Raw genomic sequence first — 21,582 nt, 5'->3', positions numbered from 1 at the left:
GGATAGAGGCTACTGAAGGGGCCAAGGCCTACAATATTTATAACTACTCTACTAGTTGGTAGCAATTAGATGAGGGAAAAGGGGGAGAGGGTAGCACTAAGAGGGGAACAGCTGTTTCTGCAGCTGTTGGTAAGAACACTGAGGCTGAATGGGAATTAACGTTCATCTTCATGCGCTACATTGTTTCAGAAGGAGAGGGGGTCAGCCATTTGGAAGTTCCATGGAGAGGATGATCAACTAGACATGCCCCTTGATTGCTGAGCCCTTACTGCATATCCTGTTCTGACAACTTAGTCACGGGCAGAACTTTGTAACCATGAAGAACTGGAATTCAATTTGTAGGAGGAAGAACAGAGAGGTATGGTGGAAGACAATGGGCTTGAATTAAAAGACATGTCTCCAATCTACTGAATGTCTATAAGTCACTTCACCTCTCTGAGCTTCATTATCTAATTATAAACACTAAAGCACTTAGCACCATACTCAATATAGAACCATAGGTGAGCATTCAATTAATAACAGCAGCTGTTGGTACTATTTCTGTTTATTTCTCTCCTATGTAAAGAGATTATACTATCCTTTCTGTCTACTTCAGGGGTAATTGTAAGGAAAAAAAAGAAGTAATAGATGTGAAAGCAGTCTGAAAGTTGCAGACACTGCTCAAATGTGCGGGGCTGTTAATATCACATGTTCCAAAGGAATGATTTAAATGGTCCTCAAAGGCCTACTGACCCCTGGTGTATAGAATTCCTTCTATCAACGTATTTCTTTGGTGTCTGAAATTCCTATATTCTTGCTGTCCAATGGAACTTTCTCTGATGATGGAAATGTTCTTTATCTGCACCGTCTGATCTATCTAATACGTGTGGCTAGAAGCCACTGTATTGAATACCACAGCTTTATATCAATTTATTCTTAAGGAAGCAATATATATATTTAACATATTTCTATCACAGTTTCTTGCTATGGGTAACACAACTCTGAGTTTAAACAATGTCAAGAATTCTGATGATAATCATCTGAACACCTACTTACTACACAAATGTGGCAGGTGACATCATACGTGGAATATTCACAGCCCTCTGGGATAGATGTTGTTATTCTATTTTATAGAAGAGGCATTGGAAGCTTAGAAAGATTAAGATTAAGAGAAGATGTAATAATATAAAGAATAACAATGACAGACTTTGAGTGCTTACAGTGTAGTGTAGGAATTGTCTAATCCTTTTATGATCATTATCCTATTCTATTCTTACACTAAATATAAGTATTATTATTATAGTCGTTTTGAGAAATCTGAGTCTAAGTAACTTTCTTAAGATCACATAACTAGGAAGTTTCAGACATACAATTTTTACCTTGGATGTCTAATTCTTAAAAGAAACGGCCCTACCTGAGTAGGTATACCCTTCCCATTATCCTTAACTGATGCCCCATTGGTTTCTTTTATTGATTTTACCATAATTTAAAATCATGAATTTGTTTTGTTTATTGTCTTTCACTTCCTTATAAACTCTACAAGGGCAGAAAGCATGTTTGTTTTATCCACCAACATTATTCACCCTCGCAGTAGGTGTCAATAAATATCTGTTATTATATGAAGTGTCTAGTGAATTCTGGCTATCATAATCATTATCATCATCACCTTATATTATACTTTCCATACTATGTTGTATGGTTTATATGTCTCTCCTCTATTAGACAGGAAATCTTTGAGGTCAACAACTCTGCCTTTTTTTTTTTTAATCTTTGTGTACCTAATGTGGCATTTAGTAAGCCTTTACAAATATCAGCTACATTAAATAGAATGAACTTGAACTCTTTCTGAGTAGAAGGAAAAATCTGAGAAACTGAGACATGGAGTAAGAATGACCTTCAGGAAAGATGGGCATGATGGAAATAGAGAATGGGCTTGCACAGCCAATGCTGTTGGGAATGTGAGGGTGGGTTGGGGTGAGACCCCAGAGAAACTGGGAGGCAGGAAAGCAAGATGGAATAAAGTTCCTCGATTACAGTTGTGAGGGCATTACAAGAGTTAGGGGCAAAGGGGTCAGACATAGGAGGTAGTTTAAAAAAAAACAAAAACTGTTGTTTGGCCCTTTTCTGGGTGGAAAAATGTTAAATTTAAATGAATATTCTTCTCTTAAGTGCTACCAGAACATGGCTTTTCCTTTCCCAATTGTAATAAATAATATCATTTGTTTAATGTCATTTCATAATGGAAAACTTCCATGACCTTCTCTGGACTAGGTTAGTATATCTGTTCTGTGTTCTCAAAGCACTATGTGCTCTCTCTTTGTAGCACTATCATAATTTTGATTAATTAGACAACTATTGGTTTATGTCTGTCTCTGAGGAAGACTGTTGGCTCATGGTTGCACTGTTCACCATCTTATCCCCAGCATCTAGCATGGTCCCTAGAAATAACAGCAGGTGATTACTAGTTATTTATTACTTCTTAAATTAAAAATGATAATAGAGGAAGTAATGGTTAAGTATATAGGTTTTATTCTCTGGGAAGTCTATCACCTAACTATCACAGAGGCCTTCTACATGTCAGGCACCGTCTTGGACATATCATTGAAGATTTAATGGTGAGAATATATATAAATCACCCAGTGCAGCCCTTGGCATATCACAGACATCATATGCACGTCAGTGGCTTTCCCTCTCAAACTCTCTCTGAACTCTTTTATATAAGTTGTCAAATATAAAATATAAATAATCATTATAAAATAAAGCAAAATGTAATACATAAAATCAATAGAACAGATATTTGCATCTATATGCGTTAGGCACCCTAGGGAAGTTTCTGCTTCCTGTTCAAGAAGCTGACCCTCTGTACCACAGCTGTCAGTGAGAATCGCCTGGGGAGTTTAAGCAAGCAGATTCTTGTGCCCCAACTCTAGGAATCCTGATTCTATGCACCTTTGATGCAGTTAAGAATGGTGCTCATCAAAACTTTATGCAGACTGTTTTCTTGTTGTAACATTTCCTAAAAAAACCCCACATAACTATAGCGTTCACTGGTAGAAGTGGATACAAGCTTGTTGACTCCCCCACATACCAGAAGTTAGGTAACAAGGTTGGGTTTTCACCTAGAGCAGGGATTGCAAATCAGGCTGATTGACCCGTAGCCTCACCTGAGGGGAATATTTAATTAATTAATTATTTTTTGAGAGGAACGTTTTAAAGACAAGACTCCAGGTCTCCACACCAGCAGCCAGGTGTGGTGGTTCTGATCAACTATATCTGGGATTTGCTGAATGACTAGACGAGGGTTTCAAATTTACACCAGCAGTATCCTTCCCCAGGGCCTCTCTTACGACCCCCTATTCTGACACACCTACATGTAAGTTAGGCCTGGATATAGCTCACAAGCGGGAACCTCAGCCCCACCAGCTCCTAGGCTTGACTTCACAACTTGGACTATGGCTAAGACGGCACAGCCCTTTCCCTTCCCTTTCTAGTACTTCCTATTCCTCCTAGAACTGCCTCTACCCTGACACCCAGTTCCTTTGTTTCCTAGGAACTGTGACTCCCATTCCTAGGGCTTGAAACTCCTAGCTCATACGCTGATTAGAAACTGTGATCTTATTTAACATCCGGAGATCTGCTTAAGATTTGCTCTTACCTACCCAGCCACAACTACAACCTGCTGCTTTGACTGTGGCTCAATGTATGGCTTCCCTTTCCTCTTCCTGCCTCTCTCCTCCTCTTTTGATTAATCCTCTTTGTATATATACATTTCCTCAATCACATTCTTCAGTGGGCACTGAGTATTCATCTACCCAGTTGTCTGTGAGGCCTGTTTCTGTGCTCACTCAGCATACCTAGCATGCTTGCCAATACTGATTCTGCTAGAAATAATAGTATTCATTCCATGTTCATGTAAATCATTTTGCATTGAAACAAATATTTTGTTTTATCGTGTGTGTGTGTGTGTGTGTCTGTGCACGCGCGCGCGTTTGGCAGGGAGGGGTCAAATTAATTATGAATCTTCTATCCCAACAATTATTCATAAAGCCAACATCATTTGCATCTTAAATAGTCTCTAGGAATTCAAAAAAAGAGAGAGTATATCATAGTCACAATAATAAACTCAATAATAATTAGAAGTAGTCCCAGTTTGTTAGTAATTCAGAAATATTAAAACATTTTTAATTAAGCTTATTATGTTCTACTAAAATAAAAGCACAACTATAGGGCAATATTAGGTAGCAGATGGTCCATTACCAACTCCATGTTCTCCTTGGCTGTTTAGATACTACCTAAGTGTTCATATAGACTCACAAATATGATTTTAAAAACAACCACCACGTTAAGCCTATGAACTCAAAACTCGAAAACATAACAGAACAAAACAAAAACCTTTTTTAATATAATTTTTTTGGTTAGAATTTTTCACCACTCCTGATCCAATATGTAATCCAGTTAAAAGAGTTTTGCAAACCTTTTTAGTGCAAACTTAATTTTCAATATCAATATGCTCTGCTTTACAGATACCTGTCAGCTCTGTGTTTTATTCTGCCCTATTCTACATCCCTCCCTATCACTCTGTTTTACCTTATCCTATATTATTCTGTCCTGTCCTATTTCATTTTTCCTGTAGTATCCTATCCTTCTCGCACCACCTATTTGATTCTCTAAAGTTCAGTACAGCAGCCACTGGTTGGCCACCTATGATGAAGAGATGAATATGTTGGAGACTTTGCTCTCAAACTTTTGGCTTCAAGGTAGGGAGGAACTATGACAAGTGTATATGTTTCTATAAAATAGGGCAGACTTGTGATGTGAGGGGCCGCCGTGTCATGGGAAAGATACATGTGGCAATAGAACGAGATTGATGGGGGGGTCAGGCAAAGGGCATGCCCTCTTATATCCTTGGAATGCCCTGACACCCGATGTCACAGCACTTTGCTCGGGTAGAAAAAGGCCACTGATAGAAAGACCACCATACCATTAAGGGGATACAAATAAAAGGCAAAAACTCCAAAACAAAAGCCACAGGCCTATTTGCTTTGTAACCGTTTTTACAAATGGCAACAATTTTCCCCAAACAGAAAATGAACACAAGGAAACAAAAACACAGAGCACCATCAGGTGAAAAAAATCTCCATCTTTAGCTCATCCTAGCTGCCTGGGGCGCTGCCTCTGCCTCTCCATACCTTCAGTTTCCCTGCCTTTCTACAAGATCCCCTTTCCCCTCCTCTTCACATTATTGCTCATCTAGCTGAATAATTCACTTACTTCATTACATCTCTTCTGTTCTTAGGAGGGGGCAACTTTAAAATCTACAAAACACATGAGTTCTATGTGCTCTTCTTTGATAACAGAAAACAATAATGATAATACTAATAATAGCTGCCATTTGGGGAGCACTTCCCAGATGTAAGTCATTACACTTAACCCTTCCCATGTGATACTTCTAGTCCTTCTAATGACAAGGTAATATTGGGCCTGTCATTACCCCTAGAGGAAAATGAGCTTAAGAGAGAGTAAGTGACTGGTACAGAGCAAGACTGAATATTTGTCGAATAAATGAATGTATGACAAAAAAAAAAAAAAGAATGAATGGAAAGACTGTCCAAGTCACTCTACAGTATATGGGGGAGCAGAGTCTTGAACCATGAGATGTGGAAACACTTGCTCTTAAACTATCCTGCTCTATAAGGGGGATTTGGGCTTTGGCGGGTGGAGTGGGAAGGGGAGAAGTGGAGGCAGTGTGGAAAGAAATGATGACCGATGGCATTCCTGCCGCAAACAAAAACAGGGAGGCTGGAGAGCTGGCCTGGATTTGAGAGGAGGCGCAGGGGCTGCCAGAAGGAAAGGACTGAGGGCTTAGCTAAAACGTTTCTTCAGTGAATCCACATGGGCTTGAAGTGGTCCTTTTCATTCTTCTCTTTTCTATATTACACACCTCCAGTTCCCTCCTTTCACCTCTCTGGCACAGCTTACAGTTTCTTCTGATTTATTGCCCACCCTTCCTCAGCTGGACTCTACTTCTTTTCGGATTTTTCTAAAAATGGATATGTATTGCTATTCTAATTGCTGCTGATACTTAGCCAGAGTGATTTGAAGACAGTTTCAGAAATTTTAATTATTATTTTTAACTTTCAGGAAGAAAAAAATCTGCAGATCTACTTCGGGACATTATCCAAATTGGCAAAAACTCAACCTCATGTTCATACACTGTTAAAGGTTACCAATGAGGAAGATGATCACCTGGTAAAAGGTGTAAAGGCCTTCAATGGCCAGAGAGCTGTAGGGAATGAACAAGGAAGCCTCCAAACACAATTAGGAGTTACCATCAAAGAAATGTACAGTCTTTCTAACTGAAAAAGTTAATAAGAGAATCTGATTTTTCTATTCACCCCATTGACAACAAGCATAACTCCCACACAAGTCATCTTTATTACTCACAACAGTCGTCAGAGCACCTTGTATTATATCTATGTATTTTTCCTTCATCACAAACTCATTTGCATGTGTCAGCACTAATTTTCAAATGTGCCTTGAAGCAGTGAAAAACGTAACTTCAGAGTGTAGCAGCTTTCAAATGGCATTCACCCACAGCTGGCTCTCCACTTTTACTTGTTATTAAAAAGAGGGGAAAGGCAAAATTGGTATTTTTTTTATTGCTCTAATTAAGCCTTTAAAAGTTGCAACTGCACAGAAAAGAGAGAGACAGAATGATACAACAAGAAAACAAAGCTCCTATTTTAGAAATAAAAGTGCCAACAATAAAATTCACAATGACAAAGTCCATTGAAATTACATCTTTCTCAAACCCTTGGTCCCTGATCAGTGTTCCTGAAAGAAGTGGGCACACCTGCAGAAGAGAACTGTTTATTTTGGGGGACAAAATAGGGTCCTGAGTGTAGACTAGGAAGAAATAAAAAAAGGAAACACCGTTTATAGAAGGCCAAACTCATTCCAGAACTCTTTTAGGAATTTTGTCTACATTGCCTCATTTAATCCTCACACCTTCTTCCAGAAGCCCATTAGAGGTGGACACCAAAGGCATACATATAATATAAACTAAATTAAACTGACCATGCACCAGGCCATGTTTTAGGGTTTTATGTTACCAAACTCATTTAATGCTCACAATCTTAGGAGTTATGCATTATTGTTATGCTTTTTAACCCATTTTCCATTTGCCCCGAGAATACTCATGGGTGGCGCTTGCGGCTGCAGCATTTACCTTGAGGTAACTCACGGATTACAATTCGAAACTGACCCCAAAAGTTTCCATGAAATATTTCGCTTTTATTATTATTTTCACATCACTCTAGTATATCAATAGTCTCTGGAAACAAATGACATCATTTTATTTATAGCATTCTGTTTTTAGTAGTGGTATTTTCATTTACCAAATATCGTAATTTTTGACCGCCGAAAATGTCAAATCCTCGAAAACGTAGCATTTCTACACATGATGTTAGCATCGTTCTTGAAATGTTGTAAGTCAAAGATTCATTTGGTGAATCTGATTTATGTAGTCATTTGTTACATTAAGATTAAAGTTCTATTTAGAAATAACTCCAGGAATGGTTTTTATATTTTATTTTCACATTGAAAACAAGTCAGATTTGCTTTAGCCTCAGTGTGTTTATGTAAAATTAAATTAATGCTGGCAATGAGTTGCCCTTTTTTTTTCTATAAATAGAAAATGTGTTAAATCAATGGGGTTACTGATAAAGAAGTTAAGAAAGAACTCAACTTCACATCCTTGGTGGAGCAAAGTTTTGGACTTAAGCAGCTTGACTGTAGGGCCCACAGCCCTAACCATTGTACTAAGCTGTTAATAGGTTGGATCTCCTACTAAAAGAAGGTCTCTTCAAGGCAGACAGTACTGAGAAAAGCACTAGCTATCCGTTGTGGCTGAAATCAGACTGGGTAGTTCTTTGAGAATTACAGTAAAAAATGTGGTCTTTATTCTAAGGAGAAGCCACTGAGAGAGATTTAAGCTGGAGTCACAAGGTCAAGTTTTATTTTCTGAAAGACTGTTGACTTTGGAGGATGGCAGATTAGAGCAAGACAGGCAAAAAGTAGAGAGAACAGTAAGGAGCCTGTTGTACAATCCAGGTAGGAGATGAGTAAAATATTAAGACTTGGTGATAGCTGATTAAACATGAGTATTTTAATACAGGGCTAGTGAAAATGAGGCCGGAGGGAATGTTGAGGATGTAATCAGAATACAAGGAGACCAAAAACAAGCAAAAGCTTTAATCTTTAGAACTGAGATTTTCTAATTCTCAGATATAGTTTCATAATTCCTTTCTCTCCTACTCATTTCCCTTGGAAAGATGGAGTCACAGAAGATTTCTATACATTCAAGGTGATGTCCTGTGTACTTTAAGAATTTCTCTCCATCAAAAGTAAGATAATAGAGTGTTCTGGTCAAGGTAGCAAAGTAGGTAAACACTGTGCTTTCCTCCTTTCATGATCACATCAAAACTACAACTAAAACTATGGAACAACTATCATTGAGAATTGCTTAAAGTCTAGCTAAACAAAAAAAAGTCCTATAACGAAGAATATACAGAAGAAGCCACATTCAGACTGGTAGGAGGGACCGAAATGCAGAACTGGCTGTTCCCACACTCGTGTGTGATGGTTAAAACTTGAAAGAGATATCCTGGTTGTGGGGTCCTCCCCGAGGGGAAAGAAATCCCACTTCCACACCAGGGTCCCCAGCCCAGGGTTCCAGTGCCAGGGAGAGAAGTTCCCACAATGTCTAGCTGTGAAAATGAGCAGAGACAGTGACTGAGCGAGCCAGTGGACTGCCAGAGTCCAAGGCATTCCTCTTCAAGTGCCTACACACAAACTTAGCACCTGACAGACTCACTTTCTCTGAGTTCTAGCACTGTGGCAGCAGCTTGAAAGATGCCAGGGACATATGAAGAGAAACTGAATTGTCTGGCTTCAGGGCAAGGTTTGGAGGGGCAGCTATTACTGGACAGAAGTGCTAGCAGAAGCCATTATTCTTTTGTTGACTCCTCCATCAACCCAGCATGCAGATTCAGGTGGGTTCATATCTGAGTCTCCATTAACCTGGCTAACACTGTTCTCCTTGCCCTGATGATTTCCTGAGATGCCACCCCACTCAACTAGTGGGACCACCCAAGCCAGTTCCAGTGGTTTTTCCACACAAATGGTCTGTCTTGGTTCATGATGTAAACTTTCCTAACATTTCTCAAAGTTTCACAAACCTCATACAAGTACCATCTGGCATCAGTGTGTGCCATGCCACTTGCTAAACAATGCCATACCTGGCACTAGCTGCAAGTGGCCTCAATTCATAGCATAGATTCTCCCAGGCACCTCTAAAGCAAGCAAAAGTGGCAACTATCTGTACATCATTTTGTTGCTCATAACAAGTGACACTGGGCAAAACACAGGTAGCAGCTGAACTTGGCATGCAACAGAGCACCTCCCAAGAAGCACCAAAACCAATAAACCTCATTGTCAGCTTCAGATCACAGCAGAGCACCACCCAACCACCTTTAAAAAAGACATAAACAACGGGCAGACAGGGCAGAAAACAGTTCTGCTAGAGCAAATTTTGCTCCATAGGGTCAGCCTCTGAACAACAGCTCCTCCACTGTAGTCATGGCCAGTCTTCACAATCAGTCAGCCTAAGGGTCACTCCCTTCCACTCATGTGCAAACAGCAACCAAGTCTCAACTACAACAGGAGGGCACACACAACCCATACAAGGGACATACCTGGAGTACCCAACTCAGGTGACCAGGGAGACTGCACCACTGGGACCCAAAAGACACTTCCTACATAAGCCTGCTCTACTAAGACCAGGAGACATAACTGCTCTCTGCAATGCTTAGAAACAAGCACAGGGAGGCAGCCCTAATGGGGAGACAGAAAAAATATGTCCCAAATGAAAGAACAGAACAAAGTTTTAGAAAAAGAACTAAACAAAATAGAGACAAGCGATCTATCAGATGCAGAGTTCAAAACATTGGTTATAAAACTGTTCAATTAACTTAGGGGAAGAATAGATAAACTCAGTAAGAACATCCACAGAGAGAAAACATTAAAAAGAACCAGTCAGGAATAAAGAATACAATAAATGAAATGAAGACTACATTAGAGGGAATCAACAGTAGATGAGATAAAGTAGATGACTGAATCAGTGATTTAGAAGATAAGGTAGCAGAAAACACCCAAAACAATAACAAGAAAAAAAAGATTAAAAAAAATAATAATGATAGTTTAAGGGGCTTCTGGGACAACATTTTCATTATAGGGTTACCAGAAGGAGAAGAGAGAAAGCAAAGATTTGAAAACCTATTTTAAGAAATAATGATGAAAATTTTCCTAACCTGACAATGAAAATAGCACAGAGTCCTGATCAAGAATGAGCCTAAAGAGGCCTATACCAAGATACATAATCATTTAAACGCCAAAGGTTAAAGACAAAGAGAGAATCTTAAAAACAGCAAGAGAAAAGCAGTTAGTTACCTACACAGGAGCTCCCATAGACTGTCAACAGACTTCTCAACAGAAACTTTGCAAGCCAGAAGAAATTGACATGAAAATTCAAAACAATGAAAAGCAAGGACCTACAACCAAAATTACACTATCCAGAAAAGCTATCATTTAAAATTGAAGGACAAATAAATAAAATTAAAAATAATTGCTCCAAAATATAAAAACTTTAAGGGTAAGTTGAAAAAAAATTTCAGGACTCATAAACTAAAAACAAGAGATTATTGCAGAAATTGAAGAAGACCAATACAAATGAAAAACACAATGTTCATAGACTAAATGACTCAACGTTAAGATGTCAGTTCTTGCCAAATTGATCTACAGATGAAACATAATTTCAATCAAAATCTTAGGATTTTTTGTAGAAGTTGAAAATTATAAAATTCATATGAATATATACAATAATTTTAACAGTCAAACCAACTTTAAAAAAGAACACAGTTGGCGGAGTCACACTATTCAAATTCAATACTTATGATAAAGTAACAGAAATCAGCATAATGTGTCTACAGCCATGCCACCCTAAACAAGCCCGATCCCATCTGATCTTGGAAGCTAAGCAGGGTCAGACCTATTTAGTACTTAGATGGGAGACCACCTAGGAAAACTAGGTGCTATAGGCATAAAAAAAATAAATAAAATAAAATAAATAAAAAATTAAAAGTAATAAAAAAGGGATTGTAAGCTGACAAGGTCCTTGCAATCTGTGAGTTCAAACAAGGGTTGCCTCACCGAAAAAAGTAGTAAAAATGGTCATAATAGAAAAAGAAATCAGCATAATGTTGGTATTGGTATCAAGATATACAAACAGATCCATGGAATGGAATAGAGTCCAGAAATCAATCCATACACAAATGTTCAATTGACTTTTGACAAAGGTGCAAAGGCAACTATGTGGTGAAAGGATAGCCTTTTCTACAAAGAATGCTGAAACTATTGTATAGCCATAAGCAAAAAAAAAAAAAAAAAAAAAAGAAAAAAAAAAAACCTTTGTTTTTCCATTTTTCACATTACATAAAAATCAACTCAAAATGAATTATAGATACACATGTAAAAGGTAAAACAAAAATTCTAAAATTTTATTAGGAATAAATATGTGCAGTTTTTCATATTCATATTATACTTCAAAAAAGGGAAAACAATATTTATGATTTCAGTTTAAAACTCAACTCATCAAAAACACAATTCATAACAAAATAATAATAAGTTGGACTTCATTAGTATTAAAAACTGCTCTTTGATACTCTTAAGAGAATTAAAAGAGAAGACAAAACTGGAATAAAATATTTACAATCAAATATTTGGCAAAAGACTCTATGTATAATATATATATTTTTTAAATCTCAAAACTCAGCAATAAGTAAACAAACAAGCCATATTTAAAAAAAGGGAAAAAAGATTTGTAGATAATTTTCATTAAATAGGATATTTGGTGGCAATTTAATTCAGGAATGAATGATCAATATTATTATTCATTAGGAAAATGCAAATTAAAATCACAAGGAGATATTGTTATAACATACTGTAATGTCTAAAATTTCAAAGACTGACTCTACCAAATGTTGGTGGTGATATGAATTGACTGGAACTAGTGATAATATAAAATGGAACAAGGGCTTTAAAATAGTTTGGCAGTCCCCTCCTCCCCAACTACCACCAAATTAAATATACACCTACCATATAAGCCAGCCATTCTACTCCAGGGTACTTATCCAAGAGAAAGAAAAGACCAAATCTATACAAAGTATTGTACATGAAAGTTCATAACAGATTTGTTTGTAATAGTCCCCAAAGAAACCAAAATATCCATCAAAAAGTGAATAAACAAGTTGTGGTATGTCCATTAAAATAAAATTAACCATTGCTGCATGAATTAAAGTATATAAATTTCAACATAATTATGCTTAGTGAAAGAAAACATAAAAAGAGTACAAACTGCATGACTTCTTTTACTAATCTATAGTGATTGAAAGCAAATCAATTGTTTCTTGGGATGGAGAAAGGGGATGGAAGGGTAGGAGGGAGGTATTAGAAAGGAGCACTAGGAAACTTTTCAGAGTGACAGATACGTGCATTATCTTGATCATACTGATGGTTTCATGAGTGTTTACATATGTTAAAACTTACCAAACTGTACATTTTAAATATGGGTAGTTTACTATATTTTGATTATTCTGCAATAAAACGTTTTAAAGCTTATCTGTGCACAATTAAATTTTATTTCATATTCTGAGAACCGGTTTCTAAGAATGTACTTTCATCTCCATATATAACCCGGAGCATTTCCAGAAGTGACTGAGGCCACCTTCTGAGATACCCAGTGATTAGCCATAAGAGAGGCAGGTTCTGTTGTGTGAGAAAATAGAAAGTAGATTTCTTCTAAGATCCATGTATCCATGTATCCATGTATCCATGGCTGATAAATGGAGAGCTAATTAGTATAGTCACAATGTTTTGCCAGTTGTATTTCTTGTCTGTTGAGGTATCCCCCAGTTAAAGTAGTAATTCGACTGTCTGTTATCACTTCTGTCTCTGGGACTTCTGAAAATCACATTCTTCTGCCTCATTTACACAGTGGAGGAGCTTCTTGCCCTAGCTCTAGTTATTGTTCAAAAGAAGAACATGAAACATTTATGTTTGAACCTCTTCTTGGGATATAGCACTTGACATATAACTAACTCTGTAATGACCTTTTAATGCAATTTGTTGTTTAAAATTTATATTGAGTTTATAATTATGATAATAATTACACCTCTAGTTCCTATTGCATTGTCTTAAATCCTTTATATATAATATCTCGTTTAATCCTCAAAGTGATCGTACTTCACATTACAGATTTTAAAAAAACCCTGAGCATTAAAAAGCTATTTACCTAAGGTAATAGTGTTATTTTTGGAACAGAGATTTAAATCCAGAACCAGCTAACTAAAAAACCAGTGGGTGATTCACACCACTTTACTACGGTGTCTCATTTATTAATTTTGAGTTTTTCTATAAAAACATTGAGACATCTTGTTGTAAGAAGAACATAAACTAGTATATCTTTCAGTTGAAATTATATCTCAAAGGAAGTATCTATGTGTTTCTTCCTATGGACTGTGAGAGCTGGGAATGCCTCTTTTTAAAAATCTTTTCAAAAAAATAATACATGATTTATCTTTTGCCTTTCCATCAAATTACCAATCTATCACATCCATATTTTGAGTCATTTTTATAAAACTTCTTCTGAAACCAGGTTATTTTATAGATTATTCACTCATGTTTTCTTTTGTACTTATATTATTTCATTGTTTTATATTTAGATATACAACCCACTTGGAATTTTTTCTTATGTGTATGTAGTGTGAGAATTGAATTTATTATCTTTTTTATTCAAATGGCTCTCCAGTTATCTCAGTACCATTTATCCCAAGTCCATCCAGTGACTAACCCTAACAGATGATAAAACATTATAAAGGCTCTACAATTAAAACATGTTATTGGCATATGAATAGATGAATGCAAAAACCAGAGAGGACAAAAAGTTCAGAAATAGACAAAACTCCTGTAAAATTCTAATATATGATATAGTATCTCAAATATTTTAAATCTTTTATCAGTTATTCCTGGTACATATAAATATATATGAAAGTTTTGTGGAATGTATATTTTTAAGACAATCCAGGATTAGAGAAGTTTGTTACTGTTAAATTTTTTTTCCCCTTTATAAACTTCTGAAGAAAACTAAAATTTAGAGGCTAGAAAGGTCACCGCTTTTTCTTTAGACAGGTATGAGGCCATTCTTATTTTGTTTGTCAGAAAATCTTGGAGGTACAAACTTGCCTACTGCTTCAGTAACTCTGGAATTTTAAGACAGGTCTGCAGGATTAAAAAAAAAGAAAGAAAAGCATTCTAATCGTCAGGCACAAGAGTGACCAGGATTAACTCTCTCAAACTAAAAAGTAGAGGCAATTCTGATCCCAGGGCTGTATCTAGGAAAGGCAAGAAATGAACCCTGAGCTAGGTTGTGTCTTTTAGTTTAGCAGTAATGGCTAAGTATGACACCAGATAAAAATAGCCATAATAACTACACTTACTAAAATCTTACTATGTTTCAGGCAGTGGTGCTAAGAGCTTTGTATCTATTGCCTCATCTATTCCTATTAGCATCTCGGCAGTGAACCTGTAGGTACTATTATATCTGCATTTTACAGATGATAAAATTGAGATACAAAGAGTTTAAGTAACTTGGTTAAGGTTTAAAAGAGAGAGGAGACAGAGCTAAAATTTCAGGCTGCATCCTTAACTATTTATTGTAAGGCATCCGAGGAACTCCCTGGTCATCCCTGGGAAGTTTGATGGATATCTCCGGCAGAACTGTGAAGCTGAATGACCAAGCAGTCAGGTAACAATTCAGGATTGTCATCCTGACGTTTACCAGATGTTTGTATGTTGGGGGAGGTGGGTTGTACTGGTACCATCAGCACCAGCACATATTAACCCCTTTGGACCCACAAGGCTGGGAGGAGACTACAAGTAGTGGTTCCTCCTTCTAATGATTCACATGTCATATATTGAGGGCAAGTTAGAATTAGACTACCAGACTTTGGGCCAACGGGTGTGTGTGTGTGTGTGTGTGTGTGTGTGTGTGTGTGTGTGTGTATGCGTGCGCACATGCATATGTTGTGTGTGTGTGGGGGGGGGTGTTCAGAGATAGAATTTTATAAGAAAAAATAAGATAAGACTATAGCAAACCACCCCTTTGTCTGGCCTCCCATAGGACCCTATGTTTTCATTTATTCTTTACTTACTTGCAATTCACATATATTTGTTGAGTACATACTATTTACCAGGCACTGTGATATTAGTACTTATTGGATAATAATGATCTGCTTTCTTCTCTGGTTCCCCAGCTGGCTGGGAGTGCTTAGTGAGCAGATACTGTCATTTTTATCTTTTTTATATGCAGTAGAGCCAAAGTACCAGACACATATTAGGTAAATGAAGAATGACCTGCATTTAAATCCTGAATCTGTCACTTAATAGCTGTGAAATCTTGGCTAAGTACTTAACTTCTTTGGACCTTGGTTTCCATGACTGTAAAATTTTCCATCTTGTAAGCACATGAAGATCAAGAAAAATAATGGCTATAAAAGCACTTTATATAATGCAAAGTGCCATATAAATGTTACTCCTTGGTCTCTTTAGATATCTCTTCCTTCCTCCTTCCCTCTCTCCCTAGCTCTTCTTATCTACCCTACTCTTCTTCCTCACTGCTTTCTTACCCCCATTTTTGTTATTGTTATTCAGTTAAATAGTCCTGCTTTAAATTGTTCCTTTCTGAAGCAGTAGACCAGAAGCAAAACAAAAGGAGGAGATAAACACACATTTCAAGGACAAAATTTGCTCCAAAAGCATAAGCAAGTGGATTCTTCCTTGTAATTATTTCATTCAGTATCCCACTGCTTCCCTGTAAGAGGGCTGGTGAACATTCTGTACTTTGTTATTGTGAGGACCAGGTTAAAACAATGCGTCAGATTCTGAGAGTTCATCCACAGAAGCTCTCCAAACCTCTTCACCTCCCACCTGCAGCACTGTCCCTCAGTGGCTAATCAATCCTAGCACTGGGGCACTTGTGACTAGGACACATCTCCCCTACAGGGTCACACAAGGTCCTTTTAGCACAGCTCATGTGGTGAGCCACAACAAAGAATATTGACCTCACTGTTTCTAAGGAAGATGGCTTTGCAGAACCATCCATGATGAACTGCGCTCTCTGAATTTGGCCATCTGATGCGATATCTCTTTTTTAGAACCCTTGGGCATCCTGCACAGCAACCCCAGCACTAGGGCTGAGGTGCCAGGGGGCTGCTTACCTAAGATACTTTCTGTATGAAAGACAAAACCAAGCACTTTACAGTTTGTGAAAGTCAATCATGAGTTTCTTCTAAATACACACACTGGAATTATTTCTCTAAACTATGAGCAAGCCATACTCCTTCAGTGGCTTCCCAGTGTCTATTGAATCCAATCCACCCCAAATCCTTTGTGATTCAGATCCTGACCTACCTTCAGTAACCTGTGCCAGAAATTCTTGACTATTCCTTTTATACTTATATGCCTATAATGTGCCACATTCCAAGTATCTGCATTTTGGAGAATTCCAACAGACCCTTCAAGATCCAACTCAAACATGAAATCTACTCTGGGACATCTCAGAAGCATGCACTGTTGGATGTTTTTGCAATACTTTCTGTGCCTCTTTTATAAAACTTTTGTGGGCCTCTCCTCCATCAGGCCGACTTTGCTGAAGACAGAGAATCTTATTCCTCTTTGTCACCCAATGATAAGAAATACTGGTATCTGGGGTGCACTTTAAAATTTCTCTCATCTTTCCCTCCACCCCAACCACCCTTTTGTTGGAGAGAGAATCTTCAACTAGGTTTGCCAAATTCCATTGGCACCTAGAACATTGGACTTGGTCACAGTTGTTGTCTAATCTCCATCTCTAGAGTTATTGGCATGTTTTGGATGCTCGTCATCCTGCAATGAATTACTAAACAATCTCCTAACTGGACACTCTTAAGTATAACCTCATGGTACCCCAAAATGAGCTTTCTAAAACACAGTTCAATTTTGTTTTTGACTTACTTAAAAACTTAAGAGGCTTTGCATTATTCATATCAGAATCCACGGTCTTGTGACCCACAGACCAAATGCAGCTTGCATTTTTTTTTTTTTTTGCTTAACAATTAAACAATCAAATGAACAAACAAACCTCAGCTCAATATTCAAATATTGGGAGGTTACTTATAAAGATACATATTTCCTGACTTATCTGACAAATTAGAATATTTGACTGTACTAGGCTAGAATTCACGAATGGCAATCACCAGCTGAAGGTAAGTTTGAGCTTTTGAAGTAATCAATGTGCTCTTGAAGTCATTTCAGTTCCCTCTACACATAATGGATGCATATTAACATTCACAAGCAAACTTTCTACCCACATAACCAATTCCTGTCAGAGTGACTAAAACCTCTTTCTTAAGAATAAAATCTAGACTTCTTAATCTGGTGTGTAAGGACCTGACAACTGTGATAGACTGAATGATATCTCCCACATAAATTCCCCATGCCCTAATCCCTAGAATCTGTGAATGTATTTCCTTCCATAGTAAAAGGGACTTTGTAGCTACGACTAAGGATTCTGAGAAAGGGAAAATATCCTATATTCCGGGTGGGCCCGACCTAAACATAAGAGTCCAAGAGGGAGGCAGAAAAAGAAAGCTCAGACAAGAGATGTGACAATGGAAGATTGGACTGATGAAGCCACAACCACTAGAAGCAGAACAAGGCAAGGAATAAATTCTTTCCTTGAGTCTCCAAGAGGCACTTCGATCTATACTTTGATTTTAGCCCTGAGAGACTCACTTCAGACTTGTGGCATGTAGAACTGCAGATGAATAAATTTGTGTTGTTTTGAATCGCTAATTTTGTAGTAATTTGTTAAAGTAGCACTAGAAGACTAATATTTTGCCCTCAAACAGATTTCTCCCTCTTCTTCAAATGCCGTATCATTTCCTGAGTCTTTAATCTTGCTTAAATATCTGCTTGGATTGCTCATTTCCCTATCTCCACAAGTCCAAATTCTTCAAATGCCACCTCTTCTTGAAATTTGCTCCTTTCCACTTCAATGGATTTTATTTGACATGAGTTGAGTACTCCAGTTTTACTCTCTTCTACTATTTTATCGAAAAAAAAAAAAAAAAAGATCATGCTTACAAGATCTCTCTGGCTCTGAATTTGTGCTTTAAACTTATTATTTTATATATCCTTTTAAGGAGAGGTCACTGCATGTATATGCTCATGTATGAACATCTCAGCCTATGTATTCACATACTACTATATCCTTAAAAATCCGTGTCCTTTGACTCTTTCATTCTGCGTGGATCCATATACCTGACATGCAATCTTGACTCAGGAAGATATACTAGAAGAGGCCTGCACAGATCCTGGAAGAAGGGTTGGAGTTGTGTGGGCAAGAATGTTTGGGGTTCTGTAAACACAGGGCAGGAACTAGAAGTTGGTCATGGACTCTGGGTATGCATGACTCCTCGGATTCACAGAATCTTCACGCTTTGAGAAGGGCACAGCCAGAGGAGGACCAGAAGAGGACCCTCCAAAGTGCATAGCCTGTGGCAGAGCCCTCTCTTCTCTAGGTCTATGGGCTGTATTGATTTAAAAGTCTCATGTTTATAATTTATCTCCTCAAGCTTCATGAAGGCAAGGACTAGTGTGTGTGTCTTTTGTCCTCCATGAGCCCGCCAGGGATTTGGCATATATGCTGACTAAATTAGATCTGACTAAATTGAAATCAGTGGTGTGGGTAGAAGCAAGCCTGAATTTACTGCCTGCCTATTGTTTGCTTGTCATTAAGCTGAGTATCCTATACACATTTCCTAACTTGATCCTCAAGACCTTTGAGAAAGATATTGACCTAGATGCAAATAGTACACTCCAGGTAGAATAAGTTATTTGGTCAAAGTCACATAACTAGTAAGTAGTAAAGTCGAGATTTGAACTAATATCTGTCCTACTCCACCTGCCATGCTCATTCATGGATACACTAATTTATTTAATAGTGCTTTATTGATGGCCCACAATATGGGAAGTTTTTCACTGATTGATAGAAATATGAGAGAGAAAAAATCAGTCACTTTCCATAACCTCATGGAGCTTATACTTTACTGAGACAGTCATGGAAACAAGTAATCACAATGTTGTGTAACGTGTGCTAACAGGATAGGTAGATGGTACAGAGTCCTTCTGTGATATCACCTCAAATTGCCAAACGTGAACCTTAACATGGTGTGACAAGTTGTGGGAAAGAGTACTCTCTAGAGCAGGTGAGTCCCAGGACTTCTCAAATCCTGTTACATTGGCCCATTTAGCCTCATTTACAGGACTGCCCAAGTTATAGAAATGTGCTATTAGCATACTTTCCTGAACAACCATAACTGCATTATAAAGTTTGCTTTTTGTAATTCTCAGAATAGTCTCTGTTAGTCTCTGCAAGTGTTGGGTAATGTGATAGAATTAAATTTACTGTGGCATTAAATACGCTCAATTATTAGTACAAATATGAGAATTATATTCAGCATGATATTTTGGAAGTGTTTGGGAATAGTGTTAACTACTCTAAATCCAATCTTAGCCATGCAGGTTGAAACCAGATTTTGTACTGTTGTTGTCTTTTTAATTACACACGGAAGTGAAAAGGTTGTTCAAGGTCACACAGCAAATCAAGGGCCAAAGTGGATGAAGAAGTGAAAATGAAAGGTTATAAGCTCTTAGGTACTCAACATAGTGTGTGTGTGTGTGTGTGTGTGTGTGTGTGTGTGTGTGTGTGTGTGATATATCCCTCTCCACTCTGTCTTTCATTTAACATTTTACAAAGAAAGAAGAAAAGGCGTTCAGGATTTGCATATGGCATGAGGGGTGAGTTCAGTGCTGCTTTTAATTGAAAACTCTGAGGGCAAAGCTTAAAGAGCAGGGTAACAGCTGTAGCACATGCAACTGCCCTGTCATGCCTGTGTCACCATAATAGACGGGCATATTATTTTTCAATTAGGAATTTCAGTGTTTTGTTAAACTGTAAATGCGTCAGGACCTAGGGACTGGGTTATGCACTAAACCACCTTACATTTAATCATTATGGAAGCTTTTGGGAGACACAGGATCAGTTCGCAAATGGCACTTGGTTACTGTGGAATAACAATAGTTAACATTTACTAAGCCTTTACCATTTTCCAGGCATTAGGGTGAATACTATTTAGATTCATTTATTCAAATCAACCGATTGATACGTATTCCTTGAACTCCTATTATAGTCCAGGGACTTTATTTTGGTGCATGAGTAAATGACAAATAAAACCCATCCAGATACAGTCCTCTAAGACATTATAAATACATAAAATATGTTTATGTAAATGAAATGGAAAACATTTTCTGATTAACGCTATAAAGGAGGAGTAGTTAAGTGTCTTCCTCCACTCACAGACTCACTGCTCCTCAAGTTTCCTCTATCCAGGTGCAAGACACCTCCATCCATCCACCTGCTCATGGCAAAAATGCCATAATTATTCTTGATTTCATTCCTCTTCTTCCCACTATATCAAATCCATCACCTAGTGATGCCTGTTTGATCTCCCAAATATGCCTTAAAGTTATCAGTTCTCTTCCTACTACTCCCACCCCAATTTAAGTTTCTTGTCTGTATTTCCTTCAGCAACCTGTCAGCTGTTATCCCCAGTACATTCTTGGTTCTTCCAATCCATTCTCCACACCATAGCCTGTGTGATTTTGTTAAAACACAGATCAGATTATGTCTCCCTTCTGCTTAAGAATCTTTGGTGATATTCCATTGCAGCCCATAATACTCCCTACAAAACCCTGGCTTACTTGTCACTCTTAATCATTATTTCCCAACTACACCAACCTTCTTTGGGTTCTTTCCATGTACCTCAGGGCCTTCAAATACTAAATACTATTATGCTTTTGCCATTAGTTGCTACATGGATGGTTTCTGCATGTTTTTCAGGTATCAGCTAGAATGCTCCGTCTCCATGGAGAGTTCCTTGGTTTCATCTCGTACTCCTCTTCCCAGCATGTTGCTTCTCTTGTACATAGCATATACTATGTACTGTAATCGTGAATAGTGACATGTAACTTATTGTACATTGCGTATTTAATGTCTATGTTTTACACCAGAATGTCAAATCTACACAGCCTCAATTCCTAGAACAGAGCTTGATTCATACTTGGCATTCCACAGATATTTGCTATAGGAATGAAAGAATTAATAAAGGACATTTAACCCCTGTACATTCAGAGGAAAGGTTCCTTGTACTAAAGAGACTAGGTAAGAAATTGAGGAGAAACTGAATTTTAAGTTTGATCCTCGAGGATCCAGTCAGACTAGAAATTTGGTAGGTCAGGAGATGACTGGTGAAGGTATTACAAACAGAATATATTGATGTGTCTGCGTTTCAGTCTTGGCCTTATCACCTGCTGTGTGGTACTGGTTGA

The 21,582-nt window shown here is 37.6% G+C and overlaps 1 pseudogene; it reads left to right on the top strand.

The window, feature by feature from the left end:
- Window positions 1–11,019: 11,019 nt before the first annotated feature.
- LOC118603488 lies at window positions 11,020–11,138 on the top strand (annotated as a pseudogene).
- Window positions 11,139–21,582: the final 10,444 nt, after the last annotated feature.

Source organism: Rousettus aegyptiacus, unplaced genomic scaffold, assembly GCF_014176215.1.
Source record: "Rousettus aegyptiacus isolate mRouAeg1 unplaced genomic scaffold, mRouAeg1.p scaffold_m13_p_5, whole genome shotgun sequence".
NCBI classification, from domain to species: Eukaryota; Metazoa; Chordata; class Mammalia; order Chiroptera; family Pteropodidae; genus Rousettus; species Rousettus aegyptiacus.
Note: the sequence above shows the minus strand (reverse complement) of the source record. Positions and strands in the feature narration are given on the sequence as shown.